At 43.8% G+C, this 27,059-nt stretch overlaps 1 protein-coding gene across 2 annotated transcripts in view; it reads right to left on the bottom strand.

Annotated features, from left to right (window-relative positions):
• Nucleotides 1-27,059, bottom strand: part of STXBP6 (syntaxin binding protein 6) — a 252,077-nt gene that overhangs the window by 223,251 nt on the left and 1,767 nt on the right. The gene's annotated exons all lie outside the window — the stretch shown is intronic.

Here is a 27,059-nt window from a genome sequence, read left to right on the forward strand (position 1 = left end):
AAACAGCAGATGTCAAGGACATGCGATGCTCATCAGCAACTCTGTGTTCCCTTTGTGGGAGAAAAATGACCCAATTCCTTAAAGGCCCAGATAAGAGAACCCAAGTCTTGCCTCTTGAATGCTCCAGGGTCTGAAGGAGCTTGTTTTGGGTAAACCAATTCTTGCCTTGGGACTAGTTTGAGGGGGAAAAAAAAAATCCAAGGTTTCTTATGACCTTAACCATCTATAAACCCATCACAGAGCTAACTTACCAAATTACACAAACAATAAACACAAAGGAGTCAGAGGCAGGAAAGATCTAGCATCATGCTGGACTTGGTTTTGGCCTCACCGGGCAGAGAAAAATGGATGAGACATGGAGAGAGAGGAAGACAGGCACCGGGATGGGGCACAGGAGGGGGGAATAAACAGGTCCTTGAGGAAGAACACGGAGACTGACCTCAGAGAGCACAGTAAGCGGCTGGCTCGCAGCAGAGCCCTCTAGGCTGCAAAACATTTCATTCTGCGGCTGGTATTTTGAGCACCGAGGGATTTCTCCCACTATCTTTCCTCATCGTGCTCAGCCTGAAGACATGGACACTGGCTCTGTCATTTACCTAATCTTTTCAGAATCAGTAATAAATAGATGCGAGATCTGAAAGCCTGCATGCTTGAATTCTCTCTCTCTCTTTTTTTAAGAGATTATAGGCTTGTGCATCTTGATTACTTGATGAGGATTTTTATCACGACCTTCAGATGTTTTGAGATTATCCAACTTAGCATCTTATTATACAACCCAAGTGCTGTTTTTCTCTTGGTGAGCCTTTCAAACTCTTTTTCCCTCTCAAGGATAAGGAATGCTGGCTCTGATACCTTACCATTCAGAGAAGCATTTTTTGGGCTCTCAGATTACTGCTTTCTAAACTACAGACTGGTGGGCCTGCTCGGCTTTTAAAGCCAAAGCGCGACACACATTACCAATGACAACAGATGTCTCTAAAATGGCTCCCTACTTACCCTCCCTTCCAAGCTCATCACAGTGGCAGCCACAGGGGACTCAGTCGAATGTGGCCTTCTCTCAAAGGTCTGGATTGCCCTGTCAGTGACCTTCAGAAGCAACATGACCATGTAAGGCAAAGGAGCACCAAATTAGTCCAGCAATTAAAGATGCTACAAACTCAAGAGCTTTAAGCTGATTTATGTTTTCTGTAGGAACACAAAGTGATAAAAGACATATTTTTTCCTGATAAAATATCACTCCCAGGACATACTACCAAAAGAGAGGTGGGCCCCATGTCATTTAAATATTCTCTCCCAGCTGAATGTCTATTGAAACCAAAGGTGAGGAGGTTTAGAGGAAATGGCTAAACTGTTAAGAAACAGCCAAGCCCATTACCTCATCTGAACCCCAGCTGAAAGTCTCTCTCCTCCCTTAATCCTGCAGCCAGCGTGGGTGACCTGAATATCCAAACCCATGGACACCTTGTCTCTGTTCTCTCCACTGCCTCACCTCCAATGAACCTTTCCTCCACGCCACACAAATCACCCACGGCCCAGTCAAACATCCCGCCCTTTGACAAAAATAGCCTCATATTCAGTTTCCTTATTAAAATCCCCTTCACTGGGATCAACCATTAGGACCTCCTCAAAAGTGTCATTTCACATCCCTTCTTACTCAGCCGCCTTTCTAATAAGGCCATCATTCCCATAACACACTCTCCGTAACAGCCTTGCCAAAGGCTCTAAGCTTACCTTGCTCACCCTTCTGCCAAACCCCAGCCTCAGAGGACACCCACCGTAGCTGTGTCTGTGCCCACAGCTGAGCACCTGGGCACGGGATAAAGTGCACACAGCCAGATGGTGTCACTCTACACCAACACCAACTGCAAATGAGTCCTCTGGGATGCTGGGCGATCCCACCACATTTCTCCCGCAGACCCACTCTTTCCCTCTTTTCAACTATTATTTCACTTTCAAACTGTGTTTCTAAACAACCGCCCCCCCCCCCCCACTCCTCAGATGACCTGGCCTCCTAACAGTGATGGAACCCATCAGTCAGCAACTTCATGATACCAGACCAAACTTTCATCTCTACCAACCTCCAGCTTCTTCCCTCCTGTTGCATCCTGTTCCCTCCTCTCATCCAATGTTAACCACTCCACTTGGGCTTTAGATTCCACCCCATCTGACCTTCTCAGCCTCATATACTCATTTACCTCTGTTCTCTTCTATTTATTCAGTCAATTTCTCCCTTTCAACCAGATCCTTCCCATCAACATTTCAACATCTCAAGTCCTACCTTTAAAGCACTCTACCTCAACCTCCCATGTCTCTAGGTTAGTGTCTTATTTCTTTACTTCCTTCACAGGAAAAATAAAAACTGGCCTCCTTGGGTATCTCCATTTTTCATCTCCCAATCATTTTTCAACCCATTCCAATCTGGCTTGGCTCCAGCTCTTCCTGAAAAAGCTCCAGTCGAGGTCAATAATGACCTCTGTTGCCAAATTCAAATGAGAATCTTTTCATTCATCTTATTTGACATCTTGACAGTGTTTGGCAACGTTCATTACTCTCTCCCTGAAATATTCCTTACCTTGGCCTTCACAACCAACGCTTCCCTTCCTACTGCTGTCACTCCCTTCTCTTCACCAGCTCGCCCTCCTATACCCATTCTTTAGGGTTCAAGCTCCCCAAAGCTTGAACCTAGGGCCCCCTTTTCTCTTCAAGCTACATTAGTGATCAAAAGCCCAACTACCCATGAGGGTAAGCAAGTAAGACAATGAAGTGAAGCAAAGTTGACTTTCACTTCCTTCTCAACTCTACTCTAAAACACTGCAGAACAAGCAGGATACCTGGCAACAGACCCCAGGCTTCAGGGCAAGATGACAATAGGGAGAAGTGCAGACTACAATAAAACGGAGAGCAGATGTTCCTACCAGAACAACTAGCCAGAGGTCCTGAGTTCTACAGGAAAACTCCCCATCTTTAAATCTCATCAATTTCACTTCTTTGTTGTCCCTGTTCTCAGACCAGCTCTATCTGATGGTAGCACAGCAGCTGTTAGACCTCCAGACCTCCAGACCACATCCCGCCAGGTTTAAGCTGAAAGCAAGAACAATTCTCTTCCTGGAGCTCCCCCACAGTCTCAAAGTTCCTTCTGATTGGGCCAACTTGGATGACAAGGCCATTCTTGGATCAACCATGGGGACTGGCTACTCCAGGAGGGATTGGCCAGCCCTGGGTCACACACTTGGTTTGGGAGTCAGGGGTAGAACTTGATCTAGAGCACAAGGTCTGAGATTGGAGGATATGAAATTTCTTAAAGGGAAATTAGGGTGCTGCCATCAAAAGAGAAAAATATATTCTAGGCAGCCAAAAAACCATAAACATGCGGCAGCAACTTGTTCAAATATTTTAAAAACACTACACAGGCCAAATAAAGCAGGTTTGCTGGCTGAAGGTGGCTTGTCAACCTCCAGTTCCAATCCTCCTTTCTCCATTTGTTTCCTAGGTGATCTCATCCAAGATTGAGCCTTCATTTACCATCTCTATACCAAAAATGCCACATTTTCATCTCTGACTCATAAATTCAACTGCCTACTCACCATCTTCACTTGGATGGCTCAAACTCATCTCCAATTCAGTTTGTCCAAAATGAAATTAATGATCTTCTGACCCTCCACCCCTCCTCCACCCAAAAGTGGAGTTCTTATTGCAGGGGGCGGGGGGTGGGCTGGTAAGGGGAGACAAGACCAATGTGACTGAGGTATTGTTAAAAGAAAAAACAATCAGGAAGTCAGATATAAGACTCCACTGAAATTCTTTTGTTACTTCAAATATTCAAGAAAGGCATTTGATATCTTAATTCATCTAAATTTGCAATTTCCATTTTCTACCTCTTCCCAATTTAAAGACCCTTTAGAAATATAGTTTCATACCAAAGGGAGAAAGATTGTCAAGGACTGTCCACAGGTGCTTTTTCTTGCTTGTTAGCACAGCTGTAATGTTCTAGCAAACGTATTATCAGATTTGATTCTTAACAACAACCCAGGAAGTTGATAAAGCGTATTTCCATATTTCATCAATCTAAATAATCACTGATTGAAAGACGAAACATTATTTTATGCACCACTATATTAGAAAAACACAACAAATTAAACCAAAACCTATGCACAGTGAAACATACCGTTTTCAGATATATTAAAATGTAAAATAAACAAAATGTATGTCTTAGAATCTTTGAAAAATGTTATCATAAGCCTCACTTTTCAGATAAAGAACCAGAGGCTCTGAGACTTGCTTGGAATGGACTTGAAGCTATGGGGAGCAGTTTCCTCTTTCCCCCACCCCCAGTTGGGTCTCTAGGTCTGAATGATCTCTAGAGTTTCTTCTGGAGCCCCAAAAGCTTTTCTGATACAAAGTTGGCAAAGGAAAATCAGAACTGAGTCAACTCAATACACGCTTTTAAACTGACGTGGATTCTAAGACTGAGGATAATTTAGAACTTTTCTCTTGCTCCTAGATTGCCTGGGAAATACTGCTAGCATAAACAGCAATACACACCAGGCGTGTAAGAAAAAGATTACATCGTTAATTTCACCGCTAATTCAGTAGGATTGGCACAGAAACTTATGGTTGACTATAAATTTTAAGTATTCACAAGACGATTTTCACTTGTGAAGGGATATTACCGGGCACCTAGTCAAGCTAAAACTTTCATTCCTTGTAATAAAATATGTCCATTTAATGATTTTGCTTCTTTGTTTCAAAAAATACCCATTTGGAAAGGTGCCATGTTATATCTAATTACTGCATACACTATTGCAAAGCAAATGTGTAAGCCTAAGAGTTTTAATCAGTCTGTGCAAGAAGCCTTTTGATTTGAACATCCAACATTCATTAAAAAAATTAAACAAAAAAAGCAATTCAAAACAATTATTGCAAAAGCCAAGGAATGCAGCGTGTGGATCTAGATAAGACTGAATAGGCTGAATTGATGACCAAGTTTATTTAAGTGTAATTATTTTTACATTCTGTATTCCCCACAGTACCTAGAACAGTGTCTTAAACCACAAACTGCCTCAGTACACATGATGAGACATGCAGTAAGGAAAAGGAGAGTCCCTCTGTAAATGTTCCTTCTTCCTAGGTCTGTTCTGGCTCTGGAGGAGAAACCATCTAGTGAATTCTTGGGGGTGAGCCCACTGTGAGCCTATCTTTGTACGAAAGGCACATCGAATTTAATACTGCAAGTCCTCAAGGAGCTAACAGTCTAGTGAGTACAAACATAAGAGATATGCAGGTAGCAGATTATCTTTAGGTATGCTTGTAACTGAGCAATATACTCAAATGTTTTAATATCACGTCCAACCGGCAATGGATGTAGAATTAGGAGAGCTAGTGCTGCTTGAACGAGTCAGTTCTCTGATTCTGTTTCCTTAGTTATTACCTACCCATCCCTCAGGGCTACTGCAAAATAAATTAAGGTAGGAGAAAATCTTTTGCAAATCTTAAAGCATGATACAAAGTAAAGCATTATTAGGGGTACTAGTAAAATGTCCTATTGCCCAAAATATTGCAGGGATTTCTTTTTGAGGTCCCTTAAGATGAAGGCAGAGGGCTCTTTCAAAAATGCAAACCTGATCATTCATTTCCTGGTTTAAAGACGCCTTTTTGCCAAAGGATAGATCCTCAACTGTTTGGCTTGGTAGATAAGGCTCTTCAAAAACTGGCTCCCTCTGCAACCCCATCTCTGGTTTTACCTCTCAAAGACCACAACAAGCATACAATGGCTGCCTGATCACATTCTCTTCCACACTTCTTTGCCTTTGCAATTTTGGTGAAGTTCCTGGATGTGATTATCTTACCACTCCCAGGACTCCACAGACTGCTATTATAGTACTTTCCACATTATCATGAGGTTCTGACCTTGTCCAGGGCAAGAAGGGGTTGGGGGGGGGGGGGGATGACAATGTTTTCTCCTCCCCCATACCTTGTACAAAACCCAATCTACAGCAGCTCAGTAAATATTCCTTCAGTGACAGCAAAGGAGATCCTCATTTGCCTATCACAAAAAGTGGTGCCAAGGAGAGAATCTCAAGGGAAGGCTGTCAACTGAAAAAAAGGCTTAGAGGCCCTAATAAAAACCCTACAGGTCCACATCTCTTATCCAAATGCCCTAAGGCCAGATGTGTTTTGGAATTCAAAAATTTTGACATTTTAGAAAGGTAAAATGTACCTTCTCCTCCCAGTGGAATTTAGGTCAGCACTCCGTACGCAAACACAGTAATACTTCCGCAGGGGAACTTACAAATAACCATGCTAAAGGAGATAAATGAATACATAGGCTCATTCATTCAAGTCCTGTCTCGCCACCAAATGGGTTACAAGAGCTTTCAGAGCCTTTTGGATTTTGGAATTAGAGAGAAGGACTAGTGGATCCATACCACCTGATTTGTATACACAGCTCTTTCAAATCCATTTTCTTGTTTGCTCAGAAATATACTACGGCAGGCTGACCTATGTTCAGGCAACAAATAAAAGTGGCCATATACCCAAACGTCAGCAGACAGGCTATAGAATACTCTGAGAAGGGGCTCAGAGGCACCCACACATGGTCATCATCACTGACAACTACAGCAGTCTCTGAGAATAACAAAACAGAAACAAAAACAACAGCTACAGAAATTGCTAAATCCAGCACTGAAGGACCAGGTAGGAAAAGTGGTAACCCACAGAGCAGGAAATGAAGGTATGAATGATTTTGTAAGCAAATAATAAATATTGTTAGGAAGTCCTATCACTGATTTCTAAAGGGCTGGCCAACTGTGGGCACAGAAATGCACACATACAAACAACGGCATTCATAAGCTAAAATCGAGCTGTCCCAGACCAACTGGACTTGCTTCCATGTGAAAATAGAAACAGCAATGCATGCTACCTGCTCTCTCAGACTGCCGAAAGGAACAGAATAACACCACAAATAAATATATAGAGATAAATACATATATTCTTCTAAACCACCAGAAAGATCCCCATGTAATGCCTCACATGAAAAACTCAGTCGGTGGCTCAGTCGGTTAAGCGGCTGCCTTCGGCTCAGGTCATGATCCCAGGGTCCTGGGACTGAGTCCCGCATCGGGCTCCCTGCTCTGCGGGGAGCCTGCTTCTCCCTCTGCCTCTGCCTGCTTCTCTGCCTGCTTGTGTTCTCTCTCTATCTCTCTGTGAAATAAATAAATAAAATCTTTAAAAAAAAAAAAAAAAGAAAAACTTCTTTTAGAACCAAATGCTGGCAGGAATAAAACTTTCCCTAAGAAATAGGGAAATGCTTTCCTTTCTAAAAAGAAGGACGAAATAATAAGAAAGAGGAAGGAGAATGCGTAATCCCACTTCCAATAAATTCTAATACCTGGACACCCATTTGTGTTTACCTATGAATATAAAAGGTTTCATTTCAGGGAGAAGGAAAAAGCTGCCTCAACATTTCTAACAGGCACCTCTTGATTCCATCACACACCAGAGGCCAATACTAACAGCAGTAGCCACCATGTACCCTACTGAGCCTTCACTATATACAAAGTAGGGCGCTGAGTACTTTGAAGGTTTCCGTTGATCCTCATGTTATCAACCCATTCTATACATAAGAAACTAGATCCTTCAGGAAAGATCCCAGAGCTTTTAAGAAGGAAAGCCAAATGACTATGATGTTATCTCTTGCCAATTACTTGGTTTCTACTCCGATAAAAATGGCATAGCTCATTCGCAATAGCTCACACTTCATCCCCTACTAGACACCATTTCAGTAAGCATGTAGCAGAAATAACTCTCTTGTCCACACCTAAACCCCTTCCCATGCATCTCAGATAAAAACGTGTTCCCTCCCTTCTCCCTCCCTCTGTCTCTCTCTCTCACCCCACTTCTCAGAAGTTCTCCTTGAATGTGCTCCATCCATCCATCCATCCATCCATCTATCCATCCATCCACCATCCATCTATCCATCCATCCATCCATCCATCCATCCATCCATCCCCTTCTGGGCACCTATCATATACCAGGCAATGAAAATACAAAATGTGGAAGTCATGGTCCTATTCCTCATGCAAGCAAATAATCATACTTGAGTGTAAGTCACATATGGCACAGGAGTAGCACAGATCATTTCTGGCTCAGGGTGCAAGTTCAATGGTCACGGAAGACTTCAAAGAGGTGGTAACCTTTGACTGGGTCTGAAGAATGATGGCAAAAATGCAAAATAGACAAGGAAGAGAAGGGCATTTTAAGGCCAAAAGAGTGAAGATGAATGATGCTATCAGGGTGCTCCATGTCCTTCAGAACAGTGAAAAATGACAATGGGGAGACAAAGCTGGGAAAGAGGGACAGGCCACCGAGAAGCAAAGATCAACAAGCCCCAGTCCCCAAAGTCTAGTCTTCTGTGCCTGTCTGACCACAACACCCAGGACAGCATCCTACCCCACAGGAAGGGGAAAAGGGAGGACATGGGGCTGCTGATTGGGCAAAGGAAGCCAAGGTGCTTATCAACTCACTAGGAGAGCCTGGCCACCTCTTCCCAACACCCCTCTCAGCATCCTTACTCTTAACATAGCCCTGTGGTTTCTAAGAACTCATCTTTTGCCCTTTTTAAGGCCAATATCTGCCAATTAATTGTGACCCTAAGACCTTGGGGACAAGACACTCTTCATCCTGAGGGGCAGCTCTGAGGGCAGCACAGGAGAAAAAAATGTTCACTGAGTTGGGCAGGGAGCAGGAGAACTGATTTTAAATAGACAGCTTTTAAAGGGAAATAGCAAGATCATAGACCACCGGTTAGAGAGAGCTTCAACATCCACCTAAACACCAGGGCACAATAAAGACTGACAGAGCTGTTGGGTGTTTATCAGCTCCTCCTGGGCCTTTAAAGCAATAATCCCCATGCTTTCCAAAATGGCTATAGCTTGTCTCATTCATCTGATTCATGGACTCCCATCACCTCTTCAAAAGAAAGAACAAAATCCTGTTGCTATAAAACTTGTTCTTTATTTTTAATTAAGGTGGACTTAAATGTATTATGAGAATTTCCTGACACCCTACCCTGTATGATAATTAGACATATCCTGATTTCCTACACAAACTCAATAAAAAAAAATCACGAATCCAAAAATTCACCCCTTATAAAGACCAAGATGATTGAGAAAGTACAGTATTGTTTTAACACAAATGCAAGTGGAAATTTGGCTGAACCAGACATAAAATATTGGTACACTTCAAAATTACTTTTTCATATGCACAAATAATATTGCCAAATTCAGTAAATATTATTTATAGAGCAATAAATTTTTATATTAATTTCAGAACAAGACAAAAATCACTGCTTGATTTTCCCCTTGTACTGAACCAACTAAAGTTTTAGTTACCACAAGGAGACAACTTCTAAGAAACGATGACCTTAAACTGAAAGTTAGATTTAAAAATGAAGAATCATAGATATATTTTAAAGTTACAGAGAATTACAATGAGCTGAGGAATCCAAAGGCTGGAATTAAGAGTCCTGGGTTTCCTCCTCTTACACTGTTGGTGGGAACGCAAACTGGTTCAGCCACTCTGGAAAACAATATGGAGGTTCCTCAAGAAGCAACTGCATTACTAGGGATTATCCAAAGGATACAAACATAGTGATTCGAAGGGGCACAGGCATCCCAATGTTTACACCAGCAATGTCCACAATAGCCAAACTATGGAAAGAGCCCAGATGTCCACTGACAGATGAATGGATAAAGGAGATGATGTATATACACAATGGAATATTACTCAGCCATTAAAAAATTGCTGTCTTACCATTTGCAAAGATGTAGATGGAACTAGAAGGCATTATGCTAAGTGAAATAAGTCAATCAGAGAAAGACAAATATATGATTTCACTCATAGGTAGAATTTATGAAACAAAAGAGATGGACATAGAAGAAGGGAAAGAGACGGGGCACCTGGGTGGCTCAGTCATTAAGCGTCTGCCTTCAGCTCAGGTCATGATCCCAGGGTCCTGGGATCGAGCCCCGCATCGGGCTCCCTGCTCAGCAGGAGGCCTGCTTCTCCCTCTCCCACTCCCCCTGCTTGTGTTCCCTCTCTCGGTGTGTTTCTCTCTGTCAAATAAATAAAATCTTTAAAAAAAATAAAAAAATAAAAAAGCTTGATTTATTAAAAAAAAGAAGGGAAAGAGAAATAAAATAAGATAAAAACAGAGGAAGGCAAACCATAAGAGATTCTTAATTGTAAGAAACAAACTGAAGCTTGCTGGAGGGGAGAGGGTGGGGGGATGGGGTAACTGGGTAATGGCATTAAGGAGGGCATGTGATGGAATAAGCACTGGGTGTTACATGCAACTGATGAATCACAAAATTCTACCTCTGAAACTAATACTACGCTATCTGTTAAATTGAATTTTAAAAAATAACAAAAAAAAGAATCCTGGGTTTCCTATCGATTCACGGTAGGATGGTACACCCTCCGTTTCCTTGTCTGTAAAATGGAGTACACAGAGAGATGAGAACGTGGAAGAGAAGACAATGGTTAATTGGATATCTGAGGCCTTTTCCTGATTTAAAAAAGCTCAATGAATTTTATAATATACACAGAATAGATCCTCTCTAGAAAGAGAATTCCATTTCAACCAGAAGATAAAAGCTTTAGAATCAAAGAAAATAAAAACGGAAGACATGAAGTGCTTCAGTCATTTGAGTACAAGAGTAAACAATTTTCATGCAAATATCAGCTTATAAAATAAAAATGACTCCGTGGTACAAAATATTTTTGAAAGACGCCTATATGGATCTTCCAATTTTTTGCTTAGTTTTGTATGTCCTAATGCACAGGACAAACAAAAACAATTTGGCATGTGCCATTATTTCCCATCTTCCCTAGTTATTTTAAGAGAGTAACATGTTTATCAGTAGCACATGTAGGACAACAGGCCAACACAGTAGAGTAGAAATACCGCCAGATTATTCTTGGACCCTAAAAAAGAGCCTAAGATATGTCCTGCTTCCAAATAAAGGGTGAGAAGGATGATGGTATCACTGAAATCCACGAGAAAGTGGAGAGTAGAAAATATAGAATAAGTACAGTGGTAAAGACAGAAAGAAAGAAACTAGTGTTCCAGAATGTCTGGCGTGACAGAGAAATGACAAAGATAAGAAACATAAAGAGGCTTGAAATATAAAACCTGTAAGACAACAGAGACACAGGAGGAAAACAGACCTGCTGGCAAATCACTTTGAACAAGATCACCAACGTAGTGGAAGCATTCTGTTCTGTGTGGAGAAAGCACTGCGGGAGCATTGCTCCCGAGGACAACCACCGCTCCAGAATTGCCTCTCTCAAGCGTTCAAGAAGGTTGGTGGTGAGAACCATCACCTTACGCATACGTGCACTGAGGATGGAGATTAAGGAATCATGTGTCCACAGCACCCTCTCATCCTGGGGCTGTGGCTTGCTTTGAGCATCCTAGAACCTGAAATCTAAAACAATCTCAACAAAAAAGAAACTACATCTATCCCTCACTCATCCCTCCCTCAGTCTGCGGACCAGTCAGCAGAATCACACCAACCCAAACCCACCCATCGACTCACCATTTTAGGGACGGTTTGGGTGAAAACAGAAACACAGCCATTTACCTGTGCAAGAGCAGCCACCCAAAGAGACCCCATCTACCAAGAGTCAACAGTCATCACTGTGCCCAGCGCACTCTTCGCAACAGCACCCACTAGTGGTGGGGAGGAATACAAGGGGAAAGGAAACATGTTGACAGAATCCTTCAAATTATGTAAAAACCCTATGCATTTCACAAATTATTAAGTATCACCCTCACAGCCACCCCCCAGAAGGCTGGTGTTCTTGAAAATTGAAGGCATATCTCCACATGGCTAAATGCCTCCGGAGTTCTACTCCAGCTATGGAACTTTTCTCTTGCCCCAACCATACTAATTGGTTCACGAACTGTAGCTTCTCCTAATGCACACATGCCATGGTTCTAAAGAAATCTCTCCTACTCACATAATACAGTAAACAGAAGCTAACTGAGTATGTACCATAGAGGTAACACTGTGAAGATTCAAAATTAAATTAGAAAAAGATCCTGCTGGGGCACCTGGGTGGCTCAGTCGTTAAGCGTCTGCCTTCGGCTCAGATCATGATCTCAGGGTCCTGGGACCCAGCCCCGCATCCGGCTCCCTGCTCCGCGAGAAGCCAGCTTCTCCCTCTCCCACTCCTCCTGCCTGTGTTCCCTCTCTCGCAGTCTCTCTCTCTGTCAGATAAATAAATAAAATCTTAAAAAAAAAAAGAAAAAGAAAAAGATCCTGCTATCAGACAGTGTAGAGTCTACTTGGGGAGACATTGCAAGGTCTACGGAATGGCACCACCATCACCCAACCATGAAAGCTAGAAACCAAGGAGTAGTTTCTGATGCCTCCTTTTTTCTCACCCTAGACTTCCAACCCATCACTATATCTAGTCCTATCACCTCTATTTTGCTAAACATTCACCCAGTTCTCTCCATCTTCACCTCTCTGGTCAGGTGATCGTCATTTCTTCCTAAATGACTACAAAAACTTCAAACTGGTCTAACCACATCTCCTTTTGGACCCCTACGGTCCTTTCATCCATCCTCTTCCCTGCAACCAAAGTGATACCTCGACAATTGGATCACTTCAAACCCATGCTTAGAAAGCCTTGTGACTCTTAGGAAAAGACTCTGTCTCATACTCCTTATTGTTCATTCCCAGCCACAGGGGCCTTCGGCGGTCCATCACTCATACCAGGGTCCCTTCCACTGTGGGGACTTCACACATCCGTCGCCTCTGTAATGCCATCTCCTGCCCCTTTAACCTCGACTCATCCTTCAGGTTGCAGCTCAGCAGCACTTCCTGAGGAAAGCCACCCTGATTTCCTTGACTGGGCCAAGTCCCCTCGAACACATACCTCTCCCACAGAACCCTTGGGACAGCTGTCATTTAACATTCCACGCAATTATTTTTGTATACAGTTTCTTTTAATAACTGTGATAAAAGCGGAAACCGTGTCTGGGTTTTGCAGGTACTTTTGCTGAATGAAAAGACAGAGATAAGATCAATACGAAGCAAAATAGAAAACGTGCCCTGAGAAAGATGCAAACGACTCCTGCAGGATTTAAACCAGACCTCTTGCCTTTTACAAGGGGTCCTTCCTGGGAATTTCTCAAGGTCTCTTCTCCCCAGCATTGCACTGTGACATGGCATTCATAAGAGGAAGGGAAGGGAAACTATCATATCTTTTGCTGTCCTTCCCTCTCCCAAGTCCAGAGATGAAGGAAGCAAGGGAAGAAGTAGGGCTCCCATATAGGAGGACAGTGGCCCTGTCTACGTTTGTCTTCAATAAAGGCAGGGCAAGGAGGTAACAGCCCCAAACTTACTGAAACAGCTATTCTGGGTAAAACTGCTCCTAAGAACCCCTGACAAATCCATCATCTCTGTGGAAGACTTTGCAGGATGTAGGTCAGCCACCTTACACAGACTGAGTATCACTGTCCCTCCTTGAAATGGTGATGGAAGTCTCTCTCCTTCCTCAACAGTCCATTTCTTCTTGAAAATCTGCTGCAATTAATTTCCCCATCGTCCATCTAAACTGACTGCATTTAAAATGCGGGAGCTGCCCACATTGATACACCTCTTATTAAGAAATGTCTGCCCTTCCCTCTTCCGATTCCCAATGTCTCAGGAGCAGCCCTAGGTTCTGTCCAGCCGCTCCAGTTGCTCACTGCCTCGGGACAACACAGCGTGGTGGTCAAGAGCCTGACCCAGGCTCACAATGGTGGGCTGTGGACCCCAGGACCAAGGAACTGTGGCCCTGGTTTCCATAAAATGGGGTGAATGACAGCACCTCATTAACTGAGTTGGAAGAATCCACGAAATACCTTTTTGAAGATCTAACTGGCTTTATTAAATGATTCATGAATTGGGCAACACCCCGTCTCTCAAGAAGGAAGGCATTCCTCCACAAAACATTCCTACCACAGTGCCTGACGCACTACATGTGTGTGATGATTAACTATTAGTATGGTTAATATATTAAGGAAGCCTCAGGTATTCACTGAAATGAGCTCCTTACTCCCAAACCCAGAGGCTTATAAAAAAAAAAAAAATCTCTGTAGAAAAATTCTCAGAGTAGAACTCTAGACACTTGTACCTGTAAGATAACACAGTGACCTATAAGGAGACAGTGTTTGCTGTAGCCCTGCCAGAGACGACAGTGGAACCATGACCTACATCCTAGTTACACATCCAGGAACTAGTCATTAGTTACACCCACTCAAAAAATAAGGATGTGGGTGGCTCTTCCCCCTCCACCCCCCATCACAATGTATATCTTGTGTTTACTCAGTGTACTGTAAAGCTCAGAATACAAAGCACTATTTATAAGCTTCTTTCTTTTGGCAGGAGGTGAATACATTCAGACATCCACCAGCCAAGTCCAAATCTGAGATGTACAAACTACACACGTATACAGGATAACGGAATCTGCTAAGAAAACAGGGAAGGCGGCCTCAGTAGGTAGGTCTTCACAGCCACTGGGGACAACTGCTCCTTAGTAACACCTGGCTCTTCACACCTGCACTGAAATCCTCTACAGGAATTAAATGTGGAAGGAAAATGAATATTTTACCAGGGAAGGTTTTCATTAAAATAGCCTCACATTTTTTTTTCCCTCAGGCACCTCATTTTATCCAGGGAAAGTTGTGTGAATATAAATGAAATAAATTTCTAATCTGCATAGGAAATGATTTGGTTATCTGGTTACCCATCACCCAGGGCTTTGTCCTGAAAACTGAGGCTGTGCAGGATATAGGTGCTAGGTATAAAGAAAGCCACTAAATGAAGAAACCATTCTACTGTGCTATTGCAAGAGAAGTCCAGAAGCTTCTTTGTCACTGCTTTGAGCCAGAAAAATCAGTTGTAGCTTCTGCTTTCTATGTGTTCAGTTTTTTTTTTCTTTAAGATGTATTTATTTGAGGGCGCCTGGGTGGCTCAGTTGGTTAAGCGACTGCCTTCGCCTCAGGTCATGATCCTGGAGTCCTGGGATCGAGTCCCGCATCGGGCTCCCGGCTCGGCAGGGAGCCTGCTTCTCCCTCTGACCCTATCCCCTCTCATGCTGTTTCTCTCTCTCTCTCTCTCAAATAAATAAATAAATAAAAATCTTTAAAAAAAAAAAGATGTATTTATTTGAGAGAGCGAGCATGTGAGCATGCAAGTGGGGGGAGGGGCAGAGGGAGAGAATCTCAAGCAGACTCCATGCTAAGTGCAGAGCCTGACGTGGGGCTCAATCTCACAACCCTGAGATCACGACCTGAGCTGAAACGAAGTCGGATGCTCAACCAACTGCACCACCCAGGCTCCCCTCTAGGTACTCAGCTTTTAGACAACATTTCCCAATCTTGGTGGAAGAAGGCCAGCCTGTTGGGGTCCATGAGCCAGAAAGGGTGAGAATAAGCCTCTGGGATGGCCAAGTGTATTCCATGGCTCTCCGAGGACCCTCATATCTCAGGGGCAGCTGTTTGCCCCAGGATCTATCAGAAAGCAGTCTGCCCAGGGTATTCTTTTCAGGGATCATTTCTGAAAGTCTGCACCACATGCCAAAGGCATTACCTTACTCAGTTTCAGACAATACTAATGGATGACTTTAAGATTAGGGATGAATGACTATTAAAGAGCCCAGCAATATTCTGCCTCCACTGGTCAGATTTTATATAAGTACTCCTCTCGAAAAAGATTATATTCTATGCAAAATATGGTTTCCAACATTGACAGTATTCATCAACATGTCTTGTCTTAAGAGTGTTTCCTGGGCGCCTGGGTGGCTCAATCAGTTAAGCAGCTGCCTCTGGCTCAGGTCATGATCTCAGGGTCCTGGGATCGAGCCCCATGTCAGGCTCTCTGCTCAGCGGGTGGTCTGCTTCTCCCTCTCCCTATGCTCATGCTATCTCTCTTGGCTCATTCTCGCGCTTTCAAATAAATAAATAAAATCTTAAAAAAAAAAAAAAAGGAGTATTTCCTGGTGGCTGCTTGCCAGCCAGGAAGAACAGTAGGCAGAGTGAGGCCTACACGTCTGACTTGTCCCGCCAGAACCAGAACGTTGAAAGGCCTGAAGCCTCTTCCATGAATAGCAGGGCCTCAGAGATTGTGTTTGGGAAGGACAAGTGCCCTGAAGCCTGACTAACTTCTGTCCCCTGGGGCAGTTCCTGGGGGTCTATAACAAGGACGGGGGGTGGGGGGACCAGACCTTCACCATCAGCACATGCTTTTCTGGCTGCAACATTCTGAAGTTCCTTTAACACTTTGTCCGAGGGGAGGTAGGGTGAGGAAAAGCAAAGCCAGTGGCCCTGGGGTAAGACAGAGCGAGGTTTGACTCCTAATCATGCTCTCTTTCTCTTTCTAAAATCTCTGACTTTCCATCTCTAAGGTGGGGACACTCAAGAGCAGTAAGCAGCTCCTAGGTTACTGTAAGGATGAGAAGAGATGGTGAAAGTGGGGCACTTAGTACAGTGTCTTCTCCCTGCGAAATCTTCCTTCTTCACCCCTGGAGGGAACTTCCTCCCTTATAGGTAAGCCTCAAAAATAAGGTTTTGTTTTTAAGTAACCTATGAAGCACCCTCCTGATTCACTGGACTGGGTTCTGGGAGGTCTTCTGCTATTTCCCAAAATCAAATACAGGCTCAAAGGGCATTTTTGAAACAAAGTAAAAATAGACAAAACAAGGTACTCGAAGCAATTCCAAAAATGTTTTCAGTAACACTTCTGGAGTTGGGTGTACAATCATCCACAGTGACTGCCATAAAAGCCAAATTCATTTATAGGTTAAGTACCTTTAAGCTTTCAGGTGACCTCACAACTTTACAATTGCCGTGAGTCACAACTTTTTAGCAAGTTCCACACTAAGGGCTTTATGCCTCTTCATATCCTCATCCTACCTCATCCAGCTGTGACTCCCACAATGGGGACTCTCCAGATACTGTGTTGGAGAAAACAATCAGACACCACCAACAGGTGACCCCCATTACTACAGATTTCAAGGACGTCTCATAGATGTTTCTATGGAACTCTCTTTTTGTTTTTTTGTTTGTTTGTTTGTTTGTTTGTTTGTTTTTAAAGATTTTATTTATTTATTTGAGACAGAGAGAATGAGAGACAGAGAGCATGAGAGGGAGGAGGGTCAGAGGGAGAAGCAGACTCCCTGCCGAGCAGGGAGCCCAATGCGGGACTCGATCCCAGGACTCCAGGATCATGACCTGAGCCGAAGGCAGTCGCTTAACCAACTGAGCCACCCAGGCGCCCATCTCTTTTTGTTTTAAAAAGTAAAACAGGGGTACCTGGGTGGCTGAGTCAGTCAAGCGACTGCCTTCAGCTCAGGTCATGATCCCAGGGTCCTGGGATTGAATCCCGCATTGGGCTCCCTGCTCATCTGGGAGTCTGCTTCTCCCCCTCCCCCTGCTCATGCTATCTCTCTCGCTCACCCTCTTTTAAGTAAATAAATAAATCTTAAAAAAAAAAAAAAGTAAAACAAACTAGACAATTGAAAACCAGGCAAGAGACCTGAACAGGCACTTCACAAAAGAGGATATCCAACCAGCATACACATGCAAAGACACTAAGCTTCACGCGGTGATATGGGAAATACGAACTGAAACCGTAAGAAGAGACCTCTACACAAACATCTGAAATAGCTAAAATGAAAATGACTTTGACTCAGATTAAATATTGGCAAGAACGTGGAAAAAGGGAACTCCTGTTTCGCACCAGATGGGGCTATAAATTTGAGTGATGACATACTGGAAAATCTCTTGGCTGTATCTACTAAAGCTAAATGTACTCCTGTCACAAGACCCAGCAAGTATATCCACAGGCACATACCAGCAATGCATACCTACGTGCACCAAAAGACCTATCTACATGAATGCTCACAGCAGCTTTATAACAGCCCCCAACTGGAAACAGCACAAATGTCCATAATTAAGAACTGTGGTATACTGATACAACAGAATATATAATCCAGCTTCTGCTCCATGAGCAATAGGCATGACTCTCACAACATTGCGAGAAAGAAGTCAGACACAAAAGAATACAAAAAAATGACCATTCTCATACAAAATTTAAAAATTGGCAAAAGTGACCCATAGTGTTAGAAGTCAGGACAGTGGCTACCATGGAGGAGGAGGTTACCAGCTGGCCCATGGAGAGATTCTGGGGTGCTAGTGGCACTTTCTCTCTTCATCTGTGTTAAGACTAAATGGATGTGTTCGTGGGGTGGAAATTCCCTACATTGGACCCGTGTAATCTGTGCTGGTTTCTGTGTGTATATAAAGTTCCCAAAAACCCACTTTTTTTAAAAGCAAACCCATCTAAATGCCTCCTCCTGTGCAAAGCCAAACAGGGCAAACTTATTCAATTGTCCCTTAGTATAAATGTATGGGAGCGCTTGGGCCTAGTGCGAACAGCAAGAGGCACCGGGTCCATGGGGCGCCTGGGTGACTCAGTCGTTAAGCGTCTGCCTTCGGCTCAGGTCATGATCCCAGGGTCCTGGGATCGAGCCCTGCATCGGGCTCCCTGCTCCGCGGGGAGCCTGCTTCTCCCTCTCCCACTCCCCCTGCTTGTGTTCCCTCTCTCGCTGTCTCTCTAATAAATACAATAAAATCTTTAAAAAAAAAAAAAAAAAGAGGCACCGGGTCCTGCCCCTCACCCGTGCCTGCCCCCAGCCCCGAACTGGGTGAGCCCATGACTCGGAGGGAGTTTGACTCCCTGGGCCTCACTGCTCTCATCTAGAGAAACCAGTGGGGTAATGATGAGTCTTGGATAAAATCCAGGGAGGGCACTCTGTAGACCATAAACTGGCAGGACATTATCACATACCACAGCAGACGCCGTTGAGAAGCAGGAGAACCTGCGGAGAGTTAGGGAGATTTTGAGGAGCTCTGGGGGGTTCCTTTTAAGAGTTTTAGGGGCCAGTAGCGTAGGTTCTCTATTCATGAAATTTCCTTTCAATGCCAACATGAGTTATTACACTTTCCGTTCGCACAGCTGTCTCATGAACTGCTCTGTAATAAGCTTTCCATCATAAACAGCACTTTTCAGCCCACATTTGGAAATGATACACACTCTTCAACTGTAAAGTAAGGGTAAGTACCCAACAGTACCCGTCTCTGAGGGTGGGTCATGCAGACAAAAGGAATCAGTATTTGTGAAGTGCTTAGAATCGTGTACTATGTTAGCACATAATAATCTCTAGGGAAATGTTAAATACTAAAAATAAGAGACTGACAGAAAAACTAATGGACTACACAGTGGAGGGGAATCCCGGAAGAAAGCAGCTGTCCAGCTCAGTCTATTTCTATTGATGTCAGACATGCTAGGCCCCGGGGATACAAAACTGAAGATCCCAGCCTTGGGAGGAGTTCACAGCCCAGTGGATAAAAATCAGCTCCTGGATAGATCAGTGACTACGTGGTTGGCAATGTGGATGAATTTGGAAATACGTCCATTTTATGAGCATTGGGCTCTTTTTATAAGCATCAAATATCTACCTTTAGGGTAGGGTTGTTGTTGTTGTTGTTTTTAAACTATTGTTATAGTTGCGTAACGATTTAATTTTAAAAGGCCTTAATTCAGGAACACCCAGCTTTATATACCTGGCTCCTCCTCAGCAGCAGGATATCTATAGGGTAGATGAAATTCTTGAAGGATAATAGGAACTTCTCAACCACTAGATACTGCTGGCTTTCACCTGACACCGTGTGAAGCAACATTTTCCCCGGGCGGTCTGAAAACAGAGAGCTGGGTGATGCAGACCCTCTCTGACCAAGCTTCCTTACCCACCATGGTCATGAGAGGCAACGAGATTAGAGCACACACCCTCACTCGCCTCAGAAATCGGATCTTTCCCACTTCCGAGCAACACTCCACCTCCACCTTCTGGAAGGACAGTAAGTGCCAGTGAGGCCTAGTGTGTTGGGCTTCAACCTGATTATCTTGTCTTTGATTATTTGATGTTGGTGCAATGCCTAGCCCCAGCACTGTAACAAAGCGAACAATCTCGTTCTCTTCAAAATCGGGCATGAAAGATCCACACGTGTCAATCCACAAAACAGTCAAACAAGAGGGTGAAATGGGGCCTCACAGGATAAATTACCATTGTAGGGAATGCAAGGGAACGCAAGGAATCGCAGGCTGTGAAGGCTTGGAGACTAGCTGATTTACTGCACTTGGGGTTTTGTTAAAACCTTAGGAGCTATTCGTGTCTATTTTTTCCCAGCAGAAAGTGAAAAGGATCTGTCCACTTAATTGAAATGCAAACACGATCTCTTATTTCCTCTCACTTCAAATGATGATAAAGGAGATGGAAACAGAAGTTAGCAAGCCCCGACTCACCTGTGTAACCCCACGCAGATGCCCACTACCTCACTACCTCAGCCAGCACTGGGGAGTGACGGGACATCCTCTTAGAGCTCAGAAAGCCCTCACAGGCCCTACTCATGCCAGCCGCAAGAACCAGCCCCGTGAGCCAGGCCGGCCAGGGCTACTGGTGTCCCCAGGAACATCAAGGAAACGGAGACCCCGTGAGGGCAAGTAACACAGGCCCCAGGTTGGAAAATTACAGCCAGTGCCAACATTTGGTTCCTACTTCTTCCTCGTCACTTGTTTCCCATTAACTTAATTCAATCCAAACTTTCCAGAGTTAACAGACTCATGGAAGGCAAATTAACGAATCGCCTAGATTTTCTAAAGTCAACAATGAAGCAAATATTTTCACCCTCATCCCCAGAAACTTTCACCCATGCTGCTCATGAAGTGCAGTGGTTTGCATCTTAGCTCCCTTCATTTCCTACCGTCTGGGAAGGAGATAAAGGTCACTAAGTGAGTGGGGGGAAGGCAGCTAGGCAGGGATGGGCAGAGACCACCATACTAAGGAATGGGAGCACCAACTAAGCAGCTCAGCGATGACCTTCTGGTCAAATAGAAACCAACACTGGGGTGCCTGGGTGTCTCAGTCGGTTAAGCATCTGCCTTCAGCTTAGGTCATGATCCCGGGGTCCTGGGATCGAGTCCCACGTCGGGCTCCTTGCTCAGTGGGGAGTCTGCTTCTCCCGCTCCCTCTACCACTCCCCCTGCTTGTGCTCTCTCGCTCTCAAACAAATAGAATCTTTTAAAAAATAAAATACTTGTGCTCTCTCTCTCAAATAAATAAAATCTTAAAAAGAAAAAAAAAAAGGACAAATCAACTCCATCAAAGCCAAGTAAAGACTCAACACCTAAAAGTTATCCGGACTCAGCTGAGACTAGCATAGTGACTTTACCAAAGCTACAGTAATTTGAAAACCAATAAGCAAATGAATCCTGAGGACCAGGATTCATATTTCATCCCCTCCATCCTCTCCCCACCCAAACCCCATCCGCACAAATCAAAAACCTCCGTGAAGCCCTTGGCTTTCTTCCATATATTCTTTTCCCTTAGTCCTAACCATGGAATTCTTAGCCCTTGAAGGAAGGAGAAAGCAAACAGGCAGCGTTCCAGGCCCATCAGGTTAGGCACTTTTCTGTGAGCTAGGTCTCTCACTCTGATGTTACAGATAAGAAAGCTGTAGCTCAGATGTGACTTACCTTGCCCAAGTGCCCCAAGCAAATTAGTGGCAGAGCCACTATTCAGAGCTACTCAGCTCTGTTTTAGTCCAAAGCCATCTGCTCCACACTGCATCGGTGTCTACTCAGAGTGATCCATGGCCCAGCACTAACCACGGCTGTGGGAGCTTGTTATAACTGCAGGATCTCCGGCCCCAAACCAGGCCCATGGAATCAGACTCAGCACTTTAACAAGATCCCTGGGTGTTTGTGCCCATGAGTTCGAGAAGGCCAGCTATGTCACAGTGCTGAAGAGGGAAGAAACATCTCTGCTGGCGGGATGGCAGCCTCAGCTCCAGTGGTGTTAAAAACTCCTGTAGTATCATGACTCTTGGATCCAAATACACTGATGCTGTGTAATGCCGAGTAGCACCTGAACCATGCTCCAGACAGATTTTTTTTTTTAAGGGCAGTCTTGACAGAGCTCCACAAATGAACTGGAAGATGACACTAAGACATCTATCATAGTCAAATCTTAAGGGAGAAGCTAAGCCTAGTGCCCTTTGGTGGTTCACAGTAAGGAAGCCCACATACGGAATTCGTCTCTGGAGGGAAGTCCAGAAACATACTCCAATCTGAAGATCCCAAGGCCACAAAAACTATCCCACTGACTCAGGAGCCACTTGGAACAAAGTGCTTTTAATTCAGCGGAAGGACTTTGGATCAAAGAGTCACAGGAAAACCCTAGAAAGACCCCAAGACAAGCAAGGACAAAGGAATCATCTAGGTATTTTTTTTTTCCCCAAAAAGAAAATCTGGCCTGAAACGAATATGCTATTCCTAGATCTCTCTGACCACTTTTTTCTTACCATTCTCCTTTCACTCCAGGCTTCTCGCTTTTTTATTGTGATAGAATTCATACCCCATAAAATTCACCCTTTTAGAGCGTCCAATTCAATAGTTTGTAGAGTATTCACAAAGTTGTGTAATTATCACCTCTCTAATTCCAGAAACATTTTTCATCACCCCAAAAGGAAATCTGTACCCATCAATAATCACTCCCCATTCCTCCCCCCCCATGCCCCGGCAAAACACTAATGTACCTTCTGTCACTATGGATTTGCCTGTTCTGGACATTTCATACAAATGGAATCATACGACAGTGGCCCTTTGTGTCTGGCTTCTTCCACATAGCATGTTTTCAAGGTTCATCCATGTAGCATGAATCAAACTTCATTCCTTTGTATGGCCGACTGGTATTCCATTGTATGGATACCCCACACTTTGTTTATCCATTCATCAGCGGGTGGGCATCTGGGCTGTTTCCACCTTTTGGCTGTTACAAATAATGCTGTTGTGAACATTTGTGTCCAGGTGTTTGTGTGAACATGTTTTCTGTTCTCTTAGGTATATGCGCAGGATTGAAACTGGCCCTCAGGTACCTCTGTGTTTAACATTTTGAGGAACTGCCTGTCTTCCAGAGCAGCTGCACTACTACGTTCCCACCACCAATGTAACGCAGGAGGGTTCCCATTTTTCCACAGCCTCACCAACAATTGTTCTTCTATGTCTTTTTGATCACAACCATCCTGATGGGTATGAGGTGATACATGGTTTTGATTTGTACTTCCCTAATGACTAATGGCGTCCACCATCTTTTCATTCGCTTATTGCCATTTGTATATCTTCTTTGAAGAAATGTCTATTTAAAGGCTTTGCCCATTTTAAAATTGGGTTGCCTTTTTAATCGCTGAGTGGTAAGACTTCTCCCTTCATGCTATTTTTTGAAACTCCAGTCACACCCTCTCTTCCTGGAAAGCTCTTCTTCCAAATACCCAAGACTCTTCCGCGGGACTTCCCTCTGTACTTGGACCCGCTGTCCCCTAAAGGCCTAGAAACACTTTGAGTCTCTCTTTGTTCCCAGGTGCCCTTCCTTGTTTTTAATCTGAGTGTTGGGCCCTCCTCTTTCTCCACAAGTAGCTCTTCTGTGGTCCCCAGAACTCATGGCTACTTCAGTGAATTCACAGAATCAAGAAAGAGCAACAGGTTCTTTGACCACCAACACAGACTCACTCAGTCTCACTCTGTGTGAGGCATGATCCTTTTCCTGTGTGCTCTGAAAATTATTTACATTCAGGCACAGGCACAAGCCTTCATACTCCTGCTCCATTATGCCACCAACCTAAAACGCCCCTTCTCTTCTCTACAAAAGTACAACCACCCATCATTTACATTTTCACAGTTTATCCCCGCCATGGAGATTTTCTTCGCCACCACAGCTTAAAATGGTTTCTCTCCACCCTGAAATATAGTAATCACCTATAGACTCCATTAATCAATCGATATTCATTATTTAATGAATGCCCCTATATCACAGGGATAAACTAGGTGAAACCAGCCCACCCATAGTTGATGTTAATTACCATATTAGAATTGTTGGGATGTGCTACTTTGGTAATGGAGTATTAGAAGATCCACACATAACCTCAAAAATGTTGCATTCTGGGAAACATTTAATTGATTAAATATAACCAAGATTTTGTTGTTGAGACTTTTAACTCAGAGACTTTGATATGATGATGCACATGTTGAGAATCTCTGAGAGGGAAAAATAACAGGCAGCGCTTCCACATTGATCTGCCCTTTTCAAGAGCACACCTATTAACCACCACCCCAATAGGATTCTTCTGATGTACTCTGGAAACTGCTAAGCTAATTCAATTGTTGCTTAATTCTATCAGCTGGACAGCATGGAGTGGAAACCATATTTTCTACCTGCATAAGGAATCAAATTTGCTTTGTTTTAGAATATTGTCAATTGGAAGTCACTCTATTTCCATGTCAGTTTACAGAAAAAGAAAAAAACACAATTAAAAGTGTTCATAATTTTGAAGACCCATCCAGATTTCTGAAATTGGAAAATGATAAAATGTGGAGGAAAAAAATGTATTTTAGAATTGCGTTAGCACCATACAACCCAAGTTTTAGTTTAAGCACGCTCTAGGAAGGTGGTGGAGAACACTGTTCCCGGAATGGGCTGTGACTCTCTCTGACCCAGAACCATCCAAGGACCAAAGAGAAATAAGGTATCGTAAGGACAGTCAGTCTCACAACAGACTTACCCAAGGGAGCGAAGATACCAAGTGGTCATGTGCTAAGAAAAGCTAATGACAGAGATAAGGAAAGAAGCCTCCCCCACACTGGAAAGGCAAGCTTAGCAGGGAAAAGTAGGGGTAACACCCAAAATATAAACATCAAGTTATGGGAAAGAATTTTAAAATAGAAACGTTCCCTACTCATGTTAAGTAGAAGAAACCATTTAAATTAGCTAGTGAATCTGAAGAATTACAACCGGAAGGTGTTTCTTCACTGTGTGCTGAATACCATCAGGAAGACAGGCAGGGGCCTTGCAGTTTTATCTACTAAAACACTAAATGGTACACTTGAGTTTTTGAATAGGTCTCTGATTTTACTGATAGGTCTTTCTAGTGCTAATCATATTAAAACTAGAACAAAGCACAAATGGAGAGCTAAGATAAAGCATGCGGTCAGCCGGGATTCCGTTTGGCAAGGCAACACAAGAACTTATTAAAGTGTTCATCTCCTCTTACACCTAGTCATTTGGGTGCTACATAAACCTTATTTTTTCTGTAGGATGTCATCTCAGGAGCCCTCCCAACTCAAGCAGGCTCCCTCCCAAGGCCTCTCTGATACAAAGAAGTTAAAGTTCAAGGCCACAACTAGTCATGGTGGGCTCTCAGCCCAGCACGCTAGCTTGGGGGACAAGGAGAAGAGCTTAAGATTGGGTTGTGCCAAACAGTGCTTGATTATCAGCGAAATGATACCGAGAGGCTGATACTGCACGGCTGTCCTGAAAGTCAGCCTTCCTCCCCCTCAGAGTGAGAGAGGATCTCAGTCACGGACGACACCACCATTCGACAGAGGAAGGGAAGGCCTCTGCCAGGTCTGACCACCACAGAACATCTGTCATAGAGTATACTTCACCTTCCCCCACCCCGCCAGGTCTGGGTAAGCCGTTCATTCAGAGAAGGCACCACATTGCCAGGGTTTTTTTTTTTTTTTTTAACACTTGCTTATTCGACCTGCTCTCCAATCTTAAGGTTCAAGCTGCCCTAACTTTATGCATCCCCTCCACACAAATGTCTGAGATCCCCAAAGAAAGGAAGAGGGTAGTTGTTGGATTTATAAATATTGGGGTCACCAATCTCAGTCTACTCAGGAGTCACCTAGTAACCAGGGACTGAAGATTTTACAGTGTGTGATTTCTGTGTGGGTAAAATGCATTCATTTGAAGAGCAATCAGAACTACAAAACTGGACAATGGTAAGTGGACACAGGTACTGGAAATATAGTGTTTTAGGTAAGTTCCAAAACACCCTGTCTTACCTGAAGTATTAAAATAATTGCATTTCAGAACAAACCTCACCTCTTTCTCTCTCTCACACACAGCCCTCCCTGCCGTAAGTCAGTGATTTTATTGGCATGGTCCCTGGACTTAGCAGCACTGGCATCACCTGGAACTAGTTAGAGATACAAATTCTTGGGCCCCCCTACCTCCACCCTAGACCTAAAGAATCAGAGACTCTGCCAGCGCAGGCCAGCAATCTTTGTTCTAACAAGCCCTCCAGTTGACTCTGATGCTCACGCTTGAGAATCCCTGCCCTAGGATTAGGGAAGATGCAGCACCAGGGAGGCTCAGGAGCCCGATAAAACCTTTACTAGCTGAGTGAGAGGAAATCCCACCCATTCTTGTCTCTGGTGACTATTGGCTCTTAATCTCAGACTGATGAGGGGTTGAGTCCTTAGTTCAAGGTCACTGTTGGAGACCAAGTCAGAGCTCCAGCCCAGGGTCTGCTGACTCATCAGCCTTAGGTGTCTTCACAGGGGTCTAGCTGACATGCCAATTCTGGGGCCCAGGACTCTGAACATTGGTAAGGCAACCCTGGAGCTCTCCTAATCTACATCATGCTTCTTCCCTCAGATAAATATGAGAGCTCGAGCCTCAATCCTTAAAATCAAGAGAGGTGGATTTTAGGAAAAGAAAAAAAAAAAGATACACAGCTATTTCCAAAGACCTGAGCAACTAACTAAGCCTCTTGGTGAGGAGTGGGTAGAGGGGAGAAGAGTTAGGTGTCTTGGTATAATTAAAAGAATTCATTAATTCAGAAAAACTGAGTAAAGAGCACAGCCACAATAAGACCTGAACGGTGCTTTCAAGTTTTCTTAGAACCTTCATTTCTATTATCTCACCCAAGTCTCAAACAATCCTGCAATGAAAGGAGATAAGGCCCCTAGCGTCCCCATTTGATAGAAGAGGAAACTGAAGTTCAGAGTGGCTACTTGTCTGTCAGCTATCAAGCTAAAACTTGACCTCAGGTCTGACTCTAGAACCTGTGTACCCACGCCATGTGATTTCCACAGCTGGAAATCTGC

Source organism: Mirounga angustirostris, unplaced genomic scaffold, assembly GCF_029215605.1.
Source record: "Mirounga angustirostris isolate CCGP_5_RB_7025 unplaced genomic scaffold, mMirAng1.0.hap1 SCAF_9, whole genome shotgun sequence".
NCBI classification, from domain to species: Eukaryota; Metazoa; Chordata; class Mammalia; order Carnivora; family Phocidae; genus Mirounga; species Mirounga angustirostris.